The 23,305-nt window shown below is 39.4% G+C and overlaps 1 long non-coding RNA gene across 1 annotated transcript in view; it reads right to left on the bottom strand.

Moving 5' to 3' along the window:
* LOC120324188 overlaps positions 1-23,305 on the bottom strand; it is a 47,505-nt gene that overhangs the window by 10,504 nt on the left and 13,696 nt on the right. The window contains exon 2 of the long non-coding RNA XR_005565291.1: positions 11,149-11,386. This is a non-coding gene — a long non-coding RNA (uncharacterized LOC120324188). The remainder of the gene's footprint in view (positions 1-11,148; positions 11,387-23,305) is intronic.

A 23,305-nucleotide genomic window follows, 5' to 3' on the forward strand; every position in this document is an offset into this window, starting at 1 on the left:
AGTTCCTTTGAATAAACTTGGTTGGGTGTACACAGGCGAGTGCATTTTGTATGCAAAGATAACATTTCCTCATATCCCCTGAAGCAAATATCTCAGCACCAAAAGAAAGGCAGAAAAGCACTTTATTGACTGGTACTGATAGCCAGAGACATGCAGAGCATTTGGTCACCTTCTGCCAATTTTTAGCAAGCTCAGAAACCACCTTCCATTTGCAGTTTCCAAATGAAGAAATATCCTTCTGAAATACAATGGTTTGCTGGCTAAAAGGAAGGTTTGTATTGATTTTTCATTGAATTTTGAACCCAGTATTATAAAAATGTTTCCCTTTGATGGATTCTAAATTTTCTTCATTTATTTCCCATTGATATTAACAATGGTAATGATAAAACAGAATCAAAATTAAATTCTTATCAGAAGCTTGAAAGAAAGAGTAAAAAAAAACCTGGTTCTTAAAATAATGAAATTGGAAGGGATTTTGTTCTGATTTGGAGGAAAACGAGGCTTGAAATACCAGAATTCCCTGCAAGAGGAGATTCCCAGCATCAACTAACCCTGCTATCTTTAAAACAGATAATTTGCTGGTAATCTAAATCACTGGATTAAAGTAATCAGAACTGTGTTAATCAATGTCCCCAAGCAGTGTTTTTCCCAGTTAGTCTCAAACAAGTAGTCTGTGTACTTCTGTCAGGTAATTGAACCAGGTCCCCTTGCATACAGTGTCACAGGAATTCAAACGGCAGTTCTCGTAGATCCAGTCCTTGTAGATTCTACAAAGTCAGTCATTATTAGCATAATTATTTGTGTGATCTTCAATCGGGGATCTCATCACATTTTCTTAAACATAATATAGATTAAAAATAAGACGTTATTGATTGGCTCTGAAAGAGAAAGGTCTCAGGTTTCATGTGTACTGTTTGCCTTCAGTGGTGGTTTTCTTTATACACGAGATAACACTCATAACCTCGTAGCCATTGTGAACACTGAGCTTCCTTTTGAAGCTTACATCAATCATATAATTAAGACATCTTAGTACCACTTTCACAATCTAGCCAGATTGCGATCTGTGCTCCCTGGGCCTGTTTCTGAAACTTCAATTCATGTGCTTTCTTTTTTGTATGTGTGCATGTGTCACGTAATTACCGCTCTTCTTTCTTTATGCTTCTTCCAGGTACTCTTTGCGGTTGGTCCAAATTTCTTTAGATTAGCCTTCCTGTTAGCTCTAAGTCCTTCCATTTTATTACAAAGAAAAATTAATTGGGTTCTAATAATGAGGTAGGCATGCGGGGCACTTACCAATGAAATACAATTGTTTGTGCATAATAGAATCTCTATGGTGGCATCTGCTTGAACAGCTAAATCAAAGACCAACCAAAATCGCTGGTTAGAGATAATTATCTTTGCTGTAAAACATGCTCAGATCTATATGGTAAGATAAAAGCTCACCCATGATATCACTAACTAATACCTTTTTTTGGGGGGGGAGAGGCACCGATGCATTAGTTAAAAAAGCAAAACCAAGATCAAAATATTCAGATGCTCCAACGTTAAGCAGCTGATCTTTCATTTTATCACCTTAATAAAAAGGGGTCTGGGCTTCAAAGGGGTTGTTGACACTTCGTGCTACCCTTACTGCTATGTCTCTCTTTTTTGTTTCTTCTCAGACATGTCTTCTGACACCCAACATTCTCTGCTAAATGTGACATATTGTCAATTTGTGTATTAGAGTTGAAGTTTCTTAAAAATTGCTCATTTATAGGTGTCGGACCTCCCCATATGATTTTCTTTACTACTTCAGTTCTTCATTGAATAGACAAGAATAGAAAATGATAAAGGCAGATGTGAGGAGGGAAAGATATTTTACAGTGGAAAATATTTTTGTGGAAATGATGAAGGTGTCCATCATAACGAAAAAAAGTGAGCTGAATTTTTGATGTATAAACCTGAGACACAGTCTTGCATGTGTCAAATGGATATGTCAGAAAAAGTGACAGTGGTATTTTTTCACTTTATGACCCAGCCTGATTCTTATCAAAGTCAAATCTGGCCCATAAAGATCATGGACATCAGATACTGGATAGACCTAATAAGGCAGGTTTAGTCTTACAGTCTCAAATGCATTTTATCATTGGAGACCTAAAGCACACTTAAAATGTTGCATACAAAGCAACGTAAGCCCAGGGTATAATTTGATAAGACTGGCAAGGTCCCCACTATGGAGACAATTTATCTCTAGCAGAGGTTTGGTAGAATAGCTGTGGTGCAAACCAAAATCATTTAACCTTTAAATACAGAGGTGGTTTGAGTTTAGTATTGTATTTCTGCTACTTTTTCAGTCAAATCAAGGCCCAGGTTTTCCATTTAGTTATTATTCCCTCTTTCTCCAGAGAGACAAACAGGGATAGGCCATCACCATGTGAATTAATGAACTGCTGGCAATAATTACAATTATACTTGACAGTCACACTGCAGTGCTCTACCTACTAGTCATGACACCAAGAACAATACCTGAGAGGAAGAATTAAATTCTCCAGAAAGGAAAGAATGGGTTAAAAAGCCATATGGAAATTTACACTGGGGATAATTTAAAGCAACTGCTAAGATTAAGGAAAAAAAAAAGTATAATCACAAAATGTCCACCAATTAAGCCTCAAGAAAATATCCTTTTTTTTTTTTTACTTTCGTGTTTCGAGATGCAGAGTTCACCCTAGAGCGCTGAATTTCCATTCATGAGCATAGTACATACATAATTAATGCAATCTGCTGTCTGTTATGACTAGAGATGACAGAAATTTATGTGACAGCTACCAAATATGTATATATTTGGTTGTTGTGTATATGGCTGTTAATAGGTTTGACTGTATCTGGCATTGATAATATGCCACCAATGTGGTGGAGTTAAACCCATCCCACGTCTTCCAGGCCTGGTGTGTGGTAGGGCTATCCAATTTGAATAGCTCCTTTATGTTCTTTTTCAAACCAAACGTTTTTATTTTTGTCAATAAACTGTGTCATTTATTATAGTTAAGAAAACTCATGTTGTTTGAGGTCTTTATCAGAGTTCCTACAAATCAGGTTAATTGGTGATCAACAGAGCTTTTCTGCCTTTAATGAGCCCTGGTAGCCCAAGGCAAGGCCCAGCTCTTGATAAGGGACTTTCCCTTTCCTTATTCAGGACTCTTTGATCACTTTTTTTTAACTGGGAGAACAACCGCCGGGAATGTCATTGTTTTTTAATTGCCTGATTACCAAATGTTGGAGATAAAAGATAGATGTTCTCAATTAATAACATTTACATAGATTAGCATCACTAACAAGCCTCATTAGTAGCTGCTGACTTTTGTTTAGACTGCGTCCCATGTCAGTTGTGCTCTGATAGTGCACTGGTAACTACGTTCTCCATATTAAAATACATTTCTTTCTAACCTATTTCCATTAATCAAGCTATATATATGATATTTTAAAGCACAAACAGGCTTCCATTAAAGTTAACTCTCACTTCTCGGAGCATTCAGTGCAAAGTTGGATATATTGTGAGGCTTTGCATCAAAAAAGCTTTGCCTTCAGGAAGGGGAGTCAGGCCTGAGGTACATTAATGTATTTAGAATAATAAACAAGCCAGTACAGCCAGTTGCTTGTGTTCCTCTGCAACTTGTTTTGCTGATTTAGTTATTAATTTTGAACTGTCAGATCATTAGCTTTTCCTGTGCCTCAGTCTACTCATCCATGAACTGATACATGTTCTGATACACTGATACATGTTCTCCTTAAAAGTGCTTCGAATGTGAGGCAGAAAATACACTGGTTGCACTCACAACATATTGAATAAATATCTGGAGTGAGAAAATGAATCTCTTTTACACCATTCTGTTGGTGCAAGTGTTATTCTTGAAATCTGACCTTCTCCTGAGGCTGTTCCTCAGCAAAGCATCTCATCCTAATGATTAAATCATAGATGTCAAGATCCTTCAGGTTTGCACTCCTTGGTCCTCACCCTGAGATTGACTTTTCTGTTGGCCAATGCACAATGCAAGCACTGTCGGGGTGGCAGGAGAAACCTCCCTCTCCCCTTCCAGCAAACCCTCATCAAGCTGGCTGTGCTTTAAACACACTTGATTTTTGACAACGAAAATCTATTTGAGAACTTGAGCTTTTCTGCTTCAAGAACAAAACAAAACATACCAAGCGAAAGAAAGAAAACAGCAGAGGAGTACTGTTAAAAAAAAAAAATAAGGCTTAACAGGTATAGCTTGCCACAAGGGAAGGGAAAATGGTATTCTGACTGAACTGTCAATGAAATCAAGCTAAAAGCTGAAATATATATAGAATGTCAAATACTTTGGGAGATAGAGATATACTTCTGCATGTCTTTGTATGTGTGTGTACAACTGGAGGTACAAACATGTATGGACTTGTGCAGATTAAAAAATGCTTCTATCTATTATTTTGATCAATGGTCTTATTTTTTTGTATTTGCAACACCTACTGCACTGATACACACAAACCCAATATTCTTTACTCCATCTGCTTGAAAATCTCTAGTGTCACGGCCTTTGCTTCAATGTTGAAGCTGATTTCAGGGTTGCACACAAAAAGTGAGCTCTATAGTTCAGTCAAGCAGCAATGGCAAAGTGCTAAAGCAGAAGCTCTCGTGCTATCAGTGGATGGATTAAATAAATAAATCAATCAATAGTGAATGTAAACTTTTTTTTTAAAATCTCTCTTTTCAGTAGAAAAACTAAGACACAGACTCTTCTATCCTTAGTCTTTAAGACAGAAATAGGTTTGCTGACTTCCACCAGAACCTGTGGTGTAAGATATTTCTCCCTTGTCAGCAAGGGATATCAGGATGTGAAATCAAACAGAACTCAGGAGGGATTAACATGTTTTGATTTGTCACATTTTTCAGCCTGTCACGTATGTTTAATTTTTATATTTTTTAAAAAGCGAGAAAATAACCCTCAGCTTTGCTTTATTGAGGCATGCACTTCATAGGGCAATACAAAGCATGAAGCAGAAAACAAAGACAAGAAAGATGTGGGAACAAGATATTCCATTTGTGGCTTTGCAGCAAAAGATGACGGAACTGTGATTACAGTATTTATTATAAAAAATACAGCACATGTATTTATTTTTTAATTATCTGTTTTAGAGGAGAAAAGGTAGTACTAAAATTTCTCATGTGCACAGTACCAAGACTGCTAAGCACCATCATGCAAGGTGTCAGAGCCCTAACATGACAGATGTGCTCAGAGAGTGAAATTCATCTTTGTTTATAGGGCCAATGTGGAGCCTGTGAACCACTTAAACCCCGTTATGGGGAGGGACGTGGCCCACAAACCCACAGTGCTTGGGCCCTTGAAGGGCCATCGCCTCAGACTTGGGCTGGGTTCAACCACTTCCCCAAGGGAACTGCTTTTGTGCCATTCTCTGTCTCCTGGACTACCTCCTCCACAAACACAAGTTGTCATTATTTATATCTTAGTACTTCTTTGCTTTTCCTTTTTAAACTTTCACCCTTTGTTTGTGACCAACAGAAAAGAAAAATAAGTAGAGAGAAAGATGAGTCTAAATAAGCAAGTTGGGTCTTTTTCTATCCTTACTTTTCGAGACCAGGTAATTCCAGCATTCTGCTCCTCCAAATTCTTTGATTCATGTTCAGCCAACCAGAATATTTTCCCTCTTGACAAGGTATAATTTCAATGGAGCTGTGTTTTGTCTCTGTATGATGCACTTCATATTTTTCATGATTTTGCATCCCTCACACAAGACTCTGTCAATTAAAATGATAGCTCCTTATGTGGGACAATAAGTGACTATGAGGGAAGGGATTTGTGGAGGCAATTTACAACCTCTAATTCAGCTCCAGGGATGTGCTCCAGCACAGCCACCCTGCAATGGCTGTGCCAGGTAATTTGCTGGAACACTCCACTGAGGCATCAGCCTGTTGATTGCTTGATGTGGAAGAGGCCTCAGACTGGGTTATATTCGACAATTAGTTCTAGTTAAAAAATCAGGAATATTTCTTTCAACATTTGTTTCAAACTAGATTATGTGCTCCCAAATTGCAAGGGTTAAAACATGCAGAAAGAGGGAAGCTTAAATAGAACACTAAAAAAAATTAAATCACTGTTTTGGTTGAAACAAAACATCACAGATTTACCTAAGATCATGTTGTTTGTTGCATTGCAATAAACCTTTACATCTGTCCTTAAGCGCTGACGCAAATCTTATTTAGAACTTGATGTTCAGCCGCAGAAGAAAAACCTCCGAACAACTATTTATCACCTAGATCTAATCCTGACCACATTTTCTCCTTAGCTAGTAGAATATTCTAAAAAGAAACAGATGGTTTTCACCATCTTTCCATACCAAAATATAAAACTGTTTAATTAGTGTGTAAGCAGTCATAGCCACGCACTGCATGTGCAGCTCCCTGCAGTATCTCCTCTCCTCCGTCACTGAAATCCTCCCATTCCCATTACTCCCATAAACCTTGAGCCCAGACCTTCGACTGACATAAATCAGAGAAGCTCCACTGAGTTGGATGGAATTGTGTCAATTTGTGGAACTTGAGGTTCCGTGCTCGAGTCTTAATTCCTCCCCACCCCCCCCCCCAAAATGTGTTAAGAATGTAAGGGAATACAGAGGAAATTCCAAATGTGGTAGCATTGATTCATGGTTTGACCCTTTCACCAAATGTAAATACACTAGAATGTTGGTTTGTGTTTTTTTCCTGAACACTGTTCTCATTTACATATGCACTTTTAAATAAAACAGGGCATTTGCTAATGAAATGATGCAATTAGACGCATATTGTTACAGAATCTACAGAAAGAAGACCAGTGAAGATGACCAATTTTAGAAAAATAGCTTTTTCACTGCAGAGGAAACAATTTTTGCAATTGCATTTTTTTTTTCCTCCTCAGTATTTTATCCTTTTCTGATTTCTAGGGAAATTATGATTTTTTTTTTTTTAAACCAAAACAACCTGTTCCTATTTAAACCACATGACGATTCAGGGCAGCTTAGTGGGTAAGGCAGCCAGAGATCACCGACAGGACCTCAGCTTGAACCAACTCCAGGTTACAACCTAATTGGCTTCTTTGTCTGAGCTCAGTGTCTCCAGGTCGGGCCATGGATCACTGCCAAGGCATTAGGGAAACTTGCAGTGGAGTTGAGTGGCCTGGAGATAGACAACTTCACTTACAAGCTCTGCCTGTCCTGACCCTGATCCTTCCCTTGCACGAATATCCTCTGCCTGGTTAAAAGAAAAAAGAAAATCCACGCTCTCCCCGGATCAAAGCCGTTATTTGTCTTTGCTTTGCAAGGCATCCGGGCAAGGAAAAGGAATAAAAAGGTGGTTCGGGTTGTTTGTTCGCTTTTAATTTGAATATGGAGCAGAACTCTGGGAAAAAGTAATAGAAGTTGAATCAAATAGCTGGAAAAACAGTGTTTATGTAGTGGCTTTTAGGCAACTGGACCCATGTGATCAAAGATTCATGATTTCTAGAAAAGAAATAAAAGAATAGCTCTAAGAAGTGGGACAAATCCAGAGCCAAGCCATTAGCAAAACTGGAGGAGATTATTCTTATGATTCAATTAAAACAAACAGACAAAAAAGGAATCATAGAATCATTAAGGTTGGAAAAGACCTCTAAGATGTCCAAGCATTAACTTGAGGTAATTCATTAATTCTTCAGTTTAAATTTTGTTATGGTTGGACTACATCGGTGATGGAACTGGTTTTAATGGAGCATAAAATCCCAACCTTAACACCAGAGGACTGACATGAGGAGACCAAACAGGTGTCAGAAGGGAGGGACCTACACTAGGTAATGTATTCTTGAGAAATCAGATTTTTTAAATTAAGCCTCCTGAAGAATCTGTCTTTCTTTATTCATTGTTTCTCCTGAATAAATAGTTATCCAATGAGGTCTTTCCATGTTTCTTCATGCAAGGACTCTCTTTTAAAAATCTTCTATTGGTTTTGGTGGCTGTACATTAAATAAGTATATTCATCTCTTCAGCAAATTGATATATAACTTAAGCCTGATTATAATTTGGATTTATTGGACCCATTTGATATTTTTTTTCCTTAAAACATTTGGTGAGAACTATTTTTAATAAAAAATATGTTCCTATGAGGTTGGCAGTCATAAAACACTTTATTTTCTACAGAAGTGCAAAACATAACTACCAACCAATCACATGAAATTTTAAAATTCTATTCTCAAAGAGTAATTTTTAAGAACATTCTGGAGCTTTATATTTGGGTGGGGAAAAAAAGTGCAAAAGAATGTTAGTGATTTATTTTTCCATTTTTTTTCCCATTTTTTTGCTGTTTCCAAATTTTTAAATATTTCATGGCTTTTGGAAAGTGGCCAGAAGAAAGAGGAGGCTGTCATTTAGTCAAAATCTAATTTTTCTAAGCTGGAGGAAAAGAATAAAGTTTACAGAGTAGACAAATAAAGTAGAGAGGAACAAGAAAGTAACTGAGTGGAGCCACTTCTGTCCCTGAAAATAAACAAAACTAAACCCACCGAATAAAAACAAAACAAAAAAGCCAAACTACAAATCATGTTGTTTCAAATGCTTTGAAAAGCAAACAAATGCCAAAAAGGGGAGGAGACATTTTGGGGGGGATTTTTGCAGTATTAAATTGCAGAATTTGAATTATGGTGACAAGAATTTTGGAGAAGAAATGTAAAATTAAGCTATGAACAGGGTTCCCATTGCATGCTTTTCACAAATACTCTTTTCCTCCCCTCCAGCAATCTTTCTTTGCACCTCTCTTGCTTTGTACTGCTTCCAGTGACAGTGATGTTCAGTTTTACAGGGTCAGATGTGCCCTAATTTAAATGGCTTTTGCTGTGACATGGAGCAAGACTCCACCATTTCATGCCCTGGGGCAGCCCCTGTCACAGAGCAGTTTCTGGGAGAGGTTTGGGACAGGTGAAATGGATATGTAGCTCCTGGTGGTAGGTCTAGTTGTCATCCCAAAGATTGGCACAGCAGGAAATGAATGTCAATAATAATTTTTGGCATCCTCGGCATCACGTGCAAGTGGTATTTGCTAGATCTCAACCCTGATCTCTGCACCAGCTGAGAGGGGAGTTAGATTCTATAAATCCCTGTTTTTCCTAGGAACTGAAAATGAAGAAAATCCTCAGATTGGTGACTGTGAGCAAGGAATGCCTGCCGTGACTCTGTTCCAGAAGACTCCTCATGGAAGACACCAACAGGACAATTCAAGTTAAAACTTGACTAACAGGTGCCTCTTACAGCCTTTAATCCCATTATCAGCCAGGTTTGGCAGAGAAGGGGAACATGTCATTTCAGCCCTGTGCCCTTGGCACAGGAACAGTGTCACAGCACTGCCAGGTGCCCGTGCCACGGGCTAAGAGTCATCTGTCATCGATTCCCCTGGAATCAGACAGAAATTATCTTTTGTTGCTTTTTGAATCTGCGGTTTATTAAAATCACTCACGCTTCTGGGCTGGGAATTTTCTGAGTTCTATTAGGAATATTTTTTTTTGAGTCATTTTGCATCATTTGCAATTTCTGATGCATTCAAATACTACATTAGGTCCCCAGAGCAAAACCTCTCTGTCAATACACCTCATCTGACAGCAATTGTGGAACGGAGCTTTGAAACTCAAGCACTAGTTTTAAATGCTGGAAAAAGCTGCCCAAGAGATAAGAAAAGAGGAGATAACTGGTAGTCCTCTTAAAAGTGCTTCATGTCACCCTGAGAATCTCTTGAATATCTTACAAGAGAAAAAAAAACCATGGCATGAATCAATTCAAATTAAATACTATAGAAGATGTTTTCTAGATAAATCAGAATGTCTCATATAAATTTGAGCTGCACACCTCAAATTAATTTTTCCATTGTGTCTTTTCACTATATGAGTGGGTATAAAATGCTCCATAGACACTCCTGTCATCTTTCCCTATCACATTGCAAATATGTTCATACATGAGATTTACTGCCTTTTCCTACAATGAAAATAAATAGCGAATGTTCTTTTCTACTCACCACGTTATATGTTTCAGAAACTTCCAGAAATAAGTCAGAACAGCAATATTTATATAGTTAGGCCTGGCATATTTGTGTATATTAGGTAAACATGGTTATTTGGAACCAAGCTGTGCCTGTATGGTTTCTTCACGCTGTTTTGTTGTCTAGAGGCACAACGAGGCCAATTTTTTAGAAGAAAAATGTGCCATATAATTGCCACTGTGTGATGCATTCAGCTAAAATTATGGAAAGAAAGAATCTCGGTTCTCCCTTTGATGCATTGTGCTGTTGTTCCACTCTGGCTTTTACGAGCTTTCCGATGCAACTGTCCTGTTCAGTAGGAGAAAATACCGGAATTACACGCACAAGCGCGCACACGTAAACACACACACGCATACTGATAAGGTTTGTCTAACCCCTGACTTGAGCACACAGCTCAAAAATTGCCACAGAGAAAAGGATATATTTGTTTGAAGGGGAAGAAAGGCTACACTGCTAAGAAAGGTGCGAGCTGACACGGTAAATAAAAGCAACACAAGTGAAGGCACAATTGGAGCAGGAGATACTTGGGAGACGTGATTCAGCACTTAGGCTGGGAGATTATGTTTAACGTGAGGAGTGGAAGATGTAAGGCAGCTCCTCCTCGCTCTGTGTTCATCCTAATCTGGCAAATGGAAAAATGAGGGACCAAGCTCATTTGAGACCAATGCTGTGCAGTCCCAAGTTTTCATCTATTGCCATTAGAAATGTGGGAAAACAAAAAGACTGTATTATTGGTGCATTAAATCACTCGGTAGCTCCACTCAATGTTCTGTGGCACCAGGATGATACTTTAAAAGGGTGCAATTACATTCTCTGTATGACAAAGATGGCCCTTTGGAAAACACCGAGCCTGACTTTTTTTTGACATTGTCACAACAGAAACACAATAACAAGTACCTCTGCCCACTGCCTGTAGACAGTTTATTTATGCAAGAAGAAAATACGAGGAATGCTCAGATATTTATGTTTTAACATGAAAGAAAATTCAGGTTCAGGCCAGCACACAGGAATTATTGCTGAAAATCTGTTCGTCATGGAGAGGTTATCTCTGCAACGCTGCCAAAAGCAGTAAAACATCGTGTTACCTGTGATGTGATTGCCATCAGAGAGAAGGGATGGAGTCACCTTGGTCACACCAGTATTTCTGTAAAAACACTCTGCGCATTTGTGGTGGGTTTGCTTCTCTCTTTTTCTGATTCCACCATTCTCCCTTGCAGATCAGATGCTGGGAAATGCATTCAACATATCTATAGTCTTCCCAAAAATGGCACTGCAGTTCCACTACATGCATTTTGTTCCCACAGGATGTTTTACACCTGTGGACTAAAAATTAAGAAACTGTGTGTAAACCTGGAATTTAAACTTCATTGAGTTTTTGACATTTTGTTTCTTCCTGCTTTTGGATGAAAATGCAGAATTTCAAATCCTTTAAAAATGGGATGCCTTGAAAATGTTTACCTCTGAAGGCATCAACATCACCATTTTACAACAAATGCTGAAACAAAACTTTATTGAAAGCATCATTTAAATATTTGGTGGTTTAGAACAGAATATCCTTTTTATTTAATATATTTGAAAATTCCTGGTTGAAAATGTAACATTTTTCCTTCATAATTTTTGAAAATTTTCATGCATATATGTTGATAGGGCATCTCATTAAAGTGCTAAAGGAAAAGAAATCTCTGCATGTGGCATCATATGCCAGAGGATATGTAATTTAAAACCAAAATATTGACATTTAATCAGAACGGTGAAGTCAAAGTGAAACAGGAAAATCTGACAGATGATACATAAATAAGAATAAAATGAAGTACAATTCCATTTTATAACCAGCCATCAGCACTGTAGACAGAGCTGGTAAAACTTACAAGCTGGTTCAGCTGAAATGAAATGACACTCTTCACATAATTTTTTCCCTGAAATTGTGCAGTAAGTTATATGAATTTAATTTCATATGAAAATGCAATCCCCTGAGTGCAGGATCCAGCTCAGAGCACATCCTCTTCTCTTGTCACAAGACATGAAGACATGAAAGACCATCAGGCTGGTTTCAACAACTTGAAATTTCTCCTGATGGCTCAACTCTGACCACAGAGAAATATATCAATACACCTCTCTAATGAAAAAAAACCACTCTTCAGTAAACAGACATGGGGTTTTTTTCCTTTCCTTCTTTAATTACCTGCAATTTTCCAAATGTGTGAAACGATAGCAGCTTCCGCTCCTTGCCACTGGACAGAAGGGGTAGGTATGTCTTAATTTTGTAGGAGGAATGGCTTGATTTGAGCAGTTTCACAACCCACTCTAGATTAGCCACATCAAGGAAAACTTATGCTCAAATTATTTTTCATATTTGAAGAGACAAGGTTTATGATACCTCTTGTTCACAGGTGGTCAGTTCAAGGACTCATTAAAAGTTAGACAAGTTTCCTATTGATAAATATGTGGGAATTGTAGTCAAACTGTCTTAAGAAGTCACAGCCATTAAAGAACATGTGCAGCACTAAAGGGAAATAACAAATTATTATTTAATGAGATGACTACTCTTGCTATTGTTGCTTTATTTTCAAGTAACACTGAAATGGGCTCCCTGGTGTTTGTAGTTTCTGGCTATCTTTTTTTCCCTCCTCATTATTAATTCCTTTTTCTCCATGCTAATCAGCCAAAGCACTGTGTGTTTGGAAGACTGATTTTCATACTTCATTCCCTTTGGATTTAAGGGTTACTTGTCGGCCCAGCCAAAAAACTCCAGCAGCAGGTAAAGTCAAGGGCAGTCCTCGTGACCACTGTGACACACACACTCACACGCAGAGTTTATGCGACTGCTACACCTCCGGGTTAGGGTTCATTGAGGATTTCCATAAATCCAATGGGTAATGTGCCAAATAAGATTAGAGAAGACTTCACATTATTGTACAATCCAATGAAATATCTGCTAAGCTCCTTCTGGTGGCGACGGGGAGTAGGTAGCTAATATTAGCAGGTGTTTGTCTCAGAGGCAAAGAGAAGGCAGGAACACCTGCTTATGCCTGTGCTGAGGGTGGGAGCAGCTATTGTAACTTCACCTGTGGCAAAGTCTTCAGTAAAAATGCAATTTTTAAGAGCTGAAATTCTGATCATTGCCACGTTGTCTCAAATTCCTTTCTCTACCTTTGATTGCATTATGTTTAATCTCACCCTGTTTTGTATTCCCAAATGTATCTTGATTCAAAATTCTGTTTAAATTTACCTAGCTGTACTTTCATATGCTACCTAATTCCTGACACTGTACTTTCACATGCAGAACTGCATTAATAGATGGAGCAGGTGGATTTTTACATCTGATCTGTGCCTGTTTTATCTATACACATATTTTTCTTTCAAACCTTGACCTGCAAGAAAGCAAGAAGGAAGAGTCAATTTTGATACCTACATCCTGGCACTCACACAATAATCATTCAATATGTTTGTATTTGAGAATAAAGGAAAATGATTTTTTTCTTTTTTTGTTCCATGAGGCAATAGCAGAGGAAGCCTTAAAGAGGCAAGTGCATTTGCATTCTGTATTTGTCTCCTTCACAAATGTGGTTAACTAATTGCCTCTCCTTTCATCAGTTATCAATCCTTTGTCCCTGAACACAAGCAGAATCAGATTCTGATGCCATCACTGAACTTGATGAGCTCCTGACTCTATTAGTCATCCTCTTGAACTCCATGGTCCAGATTCTCAAATGGCAGAAATCAGCACAGCCCATTCCCATAATCAAAAAAAGCTGACCTAAGGAGATAATCTGTGGAATAAAGTCCTACATGGTGAGAGTAAGGAAATTGGAATCATAATGTTCTAAAATCTTATGAAAAATCCTTATCCGTAAAGCTTTAAAGAAGTAAGGTGGGAATAAATGCTTTTGAAACAATCAGCTGTGTTATTCCTAGATAACATGGTTTGATGAGACATGATCTGTACTTCTGCTCTGAGGTAGAATGGATATATAATATATATTATATATAATACGCTGATGTTTATGAAATGACTTTAAAGCATTTAACCTGTTTAAAGATTGCCCAATATATTCATTACTCATAATTGTTGGATACTTGTGAATAATCCTAAATGTTACTCAGGATCTGTAAAATGTGAATGTTGCATCTTGAGGCTCCTGGAACTGAGACATATGGCAGATGCAAATAAATGATACTGTTACAGCAGCCTGTCTAGATGGACCTTATCTTTATAAACTGCCATGTTTGCATAAAAATGGGTTTTGCTTCATAGCAGAAAAAGACTGACTTCATGCTGCCCACTGGCTGGTAGCTTGTAAGTGTACCAGAAATACAGCTGTAGTAATGCTTCCAAAAAGTTGAATGGAGCAGGCTGAGTACAAGATCCTGTCTACAAGTGACCAAAACGTTGGAGTCACAATAAAGGAACAGTGCCCAAATCTTAATCCTCTGATGTTGACACGGAGGAATGATGAATTTCCACATTTGGTGTGCAAAAGTGATGTCCCTAACCATGGCCTTGGCAATCTCTCAGACCTCAGAGTAAATTAATGCAGTCTACAGCTGTTCTAAATTTTGTCAAATCAAAAAACATTAAAAAAAAAAAAGAGGAAGAAGAAAAAAGCATGTATCCCATTTCTGGCATGATTCTCATTTGCTTGTTCTCCTCCTGGCTCACTGCCATTTGCCTTCCAGTGACTCAGTTATAACAAGGAGGCATGGAAAACATCTCTCATCTCTAGTTCTCCCAGACCTTTAATAGCACAGTGGTTGGGGAACATATGCAGAAAGTGAGAGACTGGATTTTAGTCTCTGCAGGCTCAGGAAGAAACAGGGAAGCATATTCTGGGAAGCATCCAGAATATGACCATGGCTAGTGGTCTTCAGCTCCTACGTAGGGTACGGAGCTTCTTGCAAGCAGCAAAGACACAGCAGCGCTCACTCAAGTTACAGCCACGTGTCCCTGGGGAGTCCATCCCCTCATGTTTATAACTTACAGAGTATATACTATGCAATTCAACTTTGTCGACTTCTCTGGAAACACAGTTAATCCAGCACTGAGTGTTTGTAAAACACCAACCTGATGGGCGGTGAAGAAACGCTACAAAAATAGAGTTCTGCTCTTTGCTTCCAAAAGTACCACCCTATCAGTGAAAGTGGGAAAGGTCTGCCAAGGTAATGCATCCCACACCGGGCAGAGATGAAGGTTCATGAGAGACAGGATGAACTTTATAAAACACTTTTAATCTTTGGCCTTTAAGCAGCATAGCCAACAACAGGTTCACATCAGGGTAGTGGCATTAGCCAAGACAAGTTTACAAATCCCTGAGTGTGCTTCCATCATCCTGAGCTTGAGATATCTGTCAGTCCATAGCAGATGCTGCTGTTGCTGTGCATGTGTCATGTTACTGAAACCCCTAGATAATGATTACGACCGATTATACAAGATGCCATGTTCCTTAATCATATCACTTACATTTCTGCTGAACGGCAGTGACAAGGTTTTGAAAGGAGAAGATCACAGCTGTCCAATAAAAAAAAATAATCAGATAAACCAGACAGTGTTTGCAGACAGAAGATTATGCTAACCTGAAAAGTAGCTTTAGTGTTGTTGATTTTTGCACTCTCCCTAACTGAGCTGAACCCTCATTCATCCTCTCTGTTTGGCATCACATCTGAAATGGAGGTGATCGATGCATGAGCAGGTATATTTCAGAATTTTTTTTTGGTGTGTGTGTTATTTAAAATTTTCTGTTCCCCTGGTGAGCATTTGAGTGGTTATTTATTTTTTTCTACTTTTTTCCCCTTCCCTCACAAGATTGCAGGTCTCAGAGTAGCAGGAACTGAATACCAGTTCCAATGCAGACAGCTGGAGTGAGAAAATCCCCTCCTTGCCCTAGAGGTAACCCCAGCTCTAAGCTGAAGACATTCGCCTCCTTTATAGGCTGGCTCATTTTGGAGTCTCACTTGTGCAGAGGCTGCCAACTGTCCTGAATTAAATACAGTGCATTTTGATATGAGTAACTGCCTACTAATGACTGAGCAAAACCAGTGTATTCATTTAAGTAAAGAGTTCAAGCAGGGTCCCAGGAACGAAGAGCCATGTGCCCCACTAACAAAGCTATCTAGTTCAGTGCACAATCTGAACTATGCAAAAGAAAGAACCTTCTACTTTTAAGCAGTTATAATGCTGCACTAGAGCACTTAGAGTTTTCGGTGGAAAAGTCAGATGTAATTACTGTTTGACACAAAGGGATTTTTTTCTTTCCTAGCTCTGCCGACGTTCTATTTTAAATAATTAAAAGTATAATTTAAAACTTAAATTGATCGTTTCAATAGACCTGATCCTGTCCTCAGAGGGAGCCACTTGTGTCATTGTTAAACTGTTGATCAGCCCAGTGTCACTGTTTCTCCTTCATCAGAACATGTACCATCAGATCTATAATTCTTTTTTGCTTATGATGGCAGAGCTCCAACATGGGTGTAGTTTGACCCAGGTTAAGCAGATTTAGCTAAATGCATAAATTGTTCACATTCTGTCACGTGAAAGATAAGGCCTTCAGCCAGTGTTGAGAATACAACTGATAGATCACCCAATGAAGAAAGTAATGTATATATACAAATTTTCATAGATTCAAGTGTCTGGACATTACTTTCTTCAACTCCTACCTCTCCAAAGGAGGTATATGGATTAAAACAATGTCTTTGATTTTTATAAAAGTTTAGATGATTCTGTGTCCTGATGTTAACACTCATAGAAAGCAGATTTCAAGGATATACAACTCACTGAAAGTGGACTTTCAATCTCCTTTTGGTTTTCCTGGCCCATTTCCACCAATAAAATCACATGAAGAATAAACCCATAAGCCAAATAATAAGTCAAAAGGTTTTCATGGTATAAACCACAGACCCAACAGGATGCCAGTGTCCTGCAGACGAGGTTTATTCCTCTGGATTCCTTGTACCATAACACAGAATCTGGTTTCCAGTGCATTCCTGTCCACTGGCAGCTTTGGTAGAACTGTCCTATCAGATGTGTCCTCCAACATCTGTACTATCTTTTCAGACTAGTTTTCATCAGTGTGCAAGGGAATGATACTTGGAATGATATTTCCACATGGCATAACTTGCAGAAAACAGAACTCAGCCCTGAAAGTACCATTAATTTGTGCCTTAAACTATATTTTTAAACTATTAGTTGTTAAACTAACAGTATGATGGGTTTCAGTCTCCAGGATTTTCTGTTCCATAGAAGATATTAAGGAACTTCTTCTTCCAAATCATAATGTAGATATCTAATTTAAATAATAAACCCACGTTTAACCTGTGATAATGGTTGAACTCAATGATCTTAGAGGTCTTTTCCAACTTAAACAATTTTATGATTCTATAAACATTAAAACAGTCTCTCTCAAAAACAGTGTTTCACATGATGAAGGTTTGCTCCCTTCCCCTCAACTCTCGATACTGGACTTCACTAAAAGTCAGGAATATGCGTATAAATTAAGATATATAGCCCTGTGATTTCTGGAGGTAAGGGGGTAAGTTATACCCTCCTCAACAAAGTAAGATGGTTGCCTGGTGTTCACCTAAACCTCCTAAGATGACATCTACGGCCCATATGTGACCACATGTGGTATAAATAAAATGGAAGTATAAAAGAGAAAGAGATAAACATATAATTAAAAACAGCATAACAAACACTTGTGCTCATTCATTTTAATGACTGTATGCTCCAGTTTACAGAGCAGTTGCAGGCCCACGCCGTAATAGCTGTGTTGACCACATGCCATAAAATACATCAGGGTAGGCTGGGTCCAAATTATTCAATACTTGTAATAAATCCATCCCATTAACTGGATAAATATGCACAAGCAACAACTCTGGTGATAACGCTGGAAAGTGGCATGTTGTTATTTAGCAGGAATGTTAGCTAGGGGGACCTGATAAATCGTAATACCATCGCCTTTTATTAAGAAACAAACAAACAAAAAAGATTAGTTTTGCTTTTAAGATCTCATAACTGTGTCTTTCCTTCCGTTATCTGTAACTTGAAGTGAAAAAAAAGACTGTGGCCTTGAAAGCTTCAATTCTGATTACTTTTTTGTAAGCCTAATAAAGGCATCAGTCATACCATGTATTTGTGAAAATGAAATCTTCATATATTGAAGGTCAATTTTAGTTGAACTAATATAATCACTAAAAGTCAAGGTTCCTTTACCATTAAAATTGTCCATGCTCTGAGTCTTTTGATATTCTATGCTTAACCTTGAATCATGCTGTGTATGTTGTATGCAGGGAGGATAGTGAATTCACGTTACAGTATAATGACTGAGTCATCTTGGCCTTGATTTTCAGCTGGGCGAAGCAGATATCCAAGAAATATAAGAGTTCTTTAAAATTATTTGAAATTAATACACTCTTGAAGTACTTCCTCTCACCTCAGAATAAGCAGCAGGTCACCTAAAGTCTACAAACAGCTTTTCGTTACAGTTTTATGAAATATTTATTATCACTCCTGAATATATTCCTTAAAGTTGAAAGATGGTTACACATAACTAGAGCAAGTATTGATATCGAGAAGCGCTTTGAGGTTTGCACAGAAGAAATCACACGATAATTAAATATTTACTGCAGCCTGTGATTAAAATGCTCCCAAGCACTGCAGGCTGGCCCTTCCCTGTGCACAGCCCTGCCTCACCGTGCCAAAGCTGTTGCACTGGGCTGACCAGGAGAAGGATTTGTGCAGCAGCTCACTGCTCACAGTTGGAGTAGGAGAAGTGCCTGCCCTGCTTCTGCCATGTCAGCTGAGAGAAGGGTGAACCGAGGGTGTGTGGGCTGCTTTGAGAGCAAAGCTTGTCAGAAGATCCACTGGCTAAGCAGCTCATAGGTGATTTCTTCAGGAGGTGCATTCCCCTCAGGGAAAGGAAGTGGAACAGCATTAAAAATTTGTATTATCTTGTAAAGGTGCAAGATATTTGGCTGGAATCTGGGTGCCATGGTTGCAAATTAAAATTCCCTTTGGATAGAGAATGCCTAAACTTGAGCTTAACTTTACCTAATTAAATGCTCACATGTCTTCAAGCACATACTTCATGACCTCTGGAGGACGGTGAAAAGGAATAACGTTGTTCCACTGTTTGGGATCCTTACTTACAGCACAGAAAACCCACGCTCTTACCTCTGTCCCATCTAGCCCATGATGCCTTGAAGGAAACACAGAGCAGAAAAGATGGAGAGGCTGCTCCCTGAAAGATGATGAATCCTGTGTTCAGTTTTAGGCCTCTCATTGCAAGACAGACACTGAGGTGCTGGAGCATGTCTGGAGAAGGGAATGGAGCTGGGGAAGGGTCTGGAGGACAAGTCTGATGAGGAGCAGCTGCAGGAGCCGAGGGGGCTCAGCCTGGAGAAAAGAAGGCTCAGGGGGGACATTCTCATCTTCTACAATTACCTGAAAGGATGCTGTAGCCAGGTGGGGTCAGTCTCTTCTCCCAACTAAGGAAGTGACAGGACAAGAGGAACCGGTCTCAAGTTGCACCAGGGGAGGCTTAGGGTGGATATTAGGAAAAATTTCTTCCCTGAAAGAGTTGTTAAGCACTGAAACAGGCTGCCCAGGGAAGTGGTGGAATCACTGGAAGGATTTGATTTGTTCCAAAAACTTTCCCTCTCTCTACCTCTTCCTTTTCAGTACAACTATCACATAGTAACCTCATCATTTGCAGTGAGGAACGAAAAGGCAAATCACCGTGACACTGCCAACCCCGGATCAGGGCAGGGTCAGGCTGGATGGAGGCTGTGTGTGAAGGACATTGACCTGAAAGCACTGGCAGGGCAGAGATCTTCACAAGCATGAGTGCCACCTGATTTTTAAAAGAGAGGTTTAATTAAAGAACACATTCAAATCAGTTGGCTGAGAGATGTGTTAAAAGCATCACACACAAAACTGCCAAAAGTACGAAGCAGGGCAGGTTTACAGCAGTGCCACTCTGCTCGCTCCCGTGGATTGAGTTCTGATTTCGATCTGTGTAAATGAGGTTAGATCGAGGCCTGCATCTTATCTCTCGGGAACTGGACAGCTGGAGATGACATAAAAATATTTTGTGTTCTGAAAGCAGTCCTGCACCAAGAGAGAGCTTGAGAGATTTATGTGCTGAAAGATCTAAAGAAAAGTTGTACATTGGGAAGTGAAAACTAAATATAAAAGAAATCACGGATATATAGGCTGAAATGGTCATTCTATTCATGATCATTCTGTTACAGCAGAAGTAATTTTTAACCTGTGGATTCCTTAATTTCTCTTTCCCCAAAACCCAGTCCTGTTACTCCTGAGAAAATGATTAACTACAAGCAAAGGATATGTTGATTTTAGTACTGATTATCCAGTTCTAAATTTTAACTTTCTTTTCAAAGTGTCAAGTTTATTGGAAGGTCAGAAGAATACTTAATTGCAAACCCTAGGCCAACAAAGTAAACCTTCTGATGCAGGACTGAGAGTTGGTCCTGGCCACAGAAAACAAACTTTTTAAAACCCTGTTTCAAACTGGTTCAAACTGATTATTATTATTTTTCCCCAGGATATCTGCACTCTAGAAGAGGCAGTGTCAGCAGTCTATAAATAGACCAGGACAGTATAAACTTTTGAACTGTGAAATCTCGGGGATGTAATCTTCCTGCTAAACAGAGGCTTACAGAAGATATTAAATGCTCTGATGGGACCATCGCCAGTGTTTGAATTGTCGGTGACAGGAAGGGAAATTCTGAGTTATTGTTAGCACTGTGCACTGGTGTGGTAGTGAGGGTTGGTTCAGAATCCCTTGTCCTGGTTGAATAAGCTGGTTTGGTTGCTTTCCTGTGTGCATGTTTGGGCACAAACATATTGCAGCCAAACTTACCAGCATTAGAAGTCTGATAAAGAGCCTTTGGGTCATGAACAATTAATTTAGCAGACATTTAGATGTTATGACACACTCCTTAAGCAAAGGATTTATTGGAAGAAGCAGCCTGTATGGCTGTTTGCATCACGTTTTTGTGGAGCGATGCTAATTTTCATCAGCAAAGAGTTTGTTCCATGGGAAATACAGCCAATAAAAGCTTACAGCAGTTTCCCTGGTACTGTCGAGTTCCTGCCTGTCACACTTTGAGCACAAGCAGGACAGTGCTACCTTTTACACAAGAAGTAGCTGAAAAGCAACATCACTTCCCAATATAACTATTATGCTATAAATTAACATTTGTGTCATGGCTAAATCCTCACAGCAGTTATGCTGTATGGAGAGGCTGCTTTTCAGTGATGCCAGTGTGCAGTCTGGGCACTTTGTAGGAAGGGGGACTGGAGACCTCTCAGTCCACATTGGGCTGCAGGAATGTAACATGTAACATCTTTTCTTTTCTGGTAGCACCGGCGTGTGTTTGGAGAGTTTTAGGCATTAACATTCTCAAGCAACCATCATGGCCACGAATTGGACGACGAACATATAGACCCCCTGACTCCAGCAGCTGGGAGTGCCCACAGCAAGGTTCTGCAGGGTGGTGGAAGTCCACCCAAACAAGGCTATTACCGATTAGAAACACTCCCTGCCTGCTCCCACAGCTGCCATTTGGGTGGGTGTGGAGGTTTTTAGCCATGGCCCCACCCTGCCCTGCCATAAAAGAAGTGTAATGAGTTGCATAGGGGTTTGGAGGGGTGGTTGTTGTGGTGCTCCCTCATAGAGTTGTAAACAGCTGTGGGGCATCAGCAGGAGCTTGTTAGGGCTGGGCTGCTCAACTCCTCCCACCATTCTCCAACAAGCATTTTGGAGGAGACCTTCCTGCAAGTTTTGGTTCCCTGCGTGGAAAGATACAGCAGATGTGTGAGTAACCCAGACTTTGTTATAACTTCTGGTACCTCTTGTTTGTGTGAGTGGCTGAATATGTCAGGGTGGTTGCTGGCTGCTCTGGGGAGGGCAACCTGGGGGTGCTAAGTGTTTTCCCGAAGCCAGCAGCAGCTCTGGGTGCTCCTTTCCTTGAGACAGTTGTTTTTGGCCGTGGAAATGACTTGTAGTGAGTGGTGGTGGGAGTTTAAACCCTGATGGCTGGCACCCAGATGTTGGAGATGGGGTTTTTGGTGGTCCTGGTGAGGCAGAGACAACACATCTCTGTGGTTTCAAGCTGACTGTGTCTGAACAGTGATTTATTTGCCCTCTTGCATAAGCATTTGGGTTGTGTTTTCTGTTGGACTCCTCGAGCCTGATGCTGTGGGTTGTGGTGGTGTTTGCAGTGGCCTTGTGGCTCACCCTGTCAGTGAGCACATCTATCACCCACATGGGTTGTGGGTTATAATGTTCATGAGTGTCTTGGGAGAGGGTTTTTTTGGGGCAGATTATCAAGTTCTCCCTTTGCAAGCTGAAGGTTTGTGATGAAGGCTGCAGTAAGGGTCTCTACCTCATTGTGTAGGTGGACCAAGCAGGGACTTCTGTCTGGTACACAGGTGTCCTTGGGGTGATGGGTTTTCTTGGTGGGCTACAAGTGGAAAACAAGCCAGATGTGACAGCATCATGCCTAAACTTCAGCTTTGGAAATTAGTAGGGACTTTACAGACCACTGAAATACGGCCCCAAGCACTGAACACTATTCTCCCCAGTGAATTTTCTATGTAAATTGCTAGAGACAGAGGTTTCACTTACTTTTCTTCTGTAGCTAGACTAACATATTGATTTTTTTTTTGCCATCTTTCTTTTTAAACCTGAAGGAGAAATTCAAATAAAACCTAATTATGTCCCTCTGTTTCTGAACAGTTTTGGAAATTGCAGAGCAATCAATATTAAGTACACTTTACACCAATTTAGAGCCCTATTCTGTCCAGACATGTGCTTTATAGAGCTCTGATTTTTGAGTAATTTAGGCTGAAAAGTAGGGTAATGTGGATTTTCCAATTAGCTTATGTTAAGTCAGTGTTCTTCCACCTGAATATTTTTAATAGCTTGGTTTTTAAAAGCATGGGTGTATATATCCAAAGTAGGTGAATAAAAAGGAAGATAATCTTTTCAGAGGGATGAAAGACAAGTGGATTAATGCAGAGTTTGAGATTTTGTGAGAAATTCAGGCACGCAGGCTGGTGCTGCAGAGAGAGCTTCTACTTGTGAAACTGTCACTTGTTAATTAAGTTAATGTCTACGGTGCTCTGAAAATGTAAAGCAGTATGTAAGTGCTAAGTATTATTATTAATGATGCCAATTTTGACAGGTTTACTGGAATAGGCTTTGCAGTACAATATAAGCTAAT

Source organism: Pipra filicauda, unplaced genomic scaffold (genome assembly GCF_003945595.2).
Source record: "Pipra filicauda isolate LSUMZ 115617 unplaced genomic scaffold, ASM394559v2 scaffold44_size3831614_pilon, whole genome shotgun sequence".
Lineage (NCBI taxonomy): Eukaryota > Metazoa > Chordata > Aves > Passeriformes > Pipridae > Pipra > Pipra filicauda.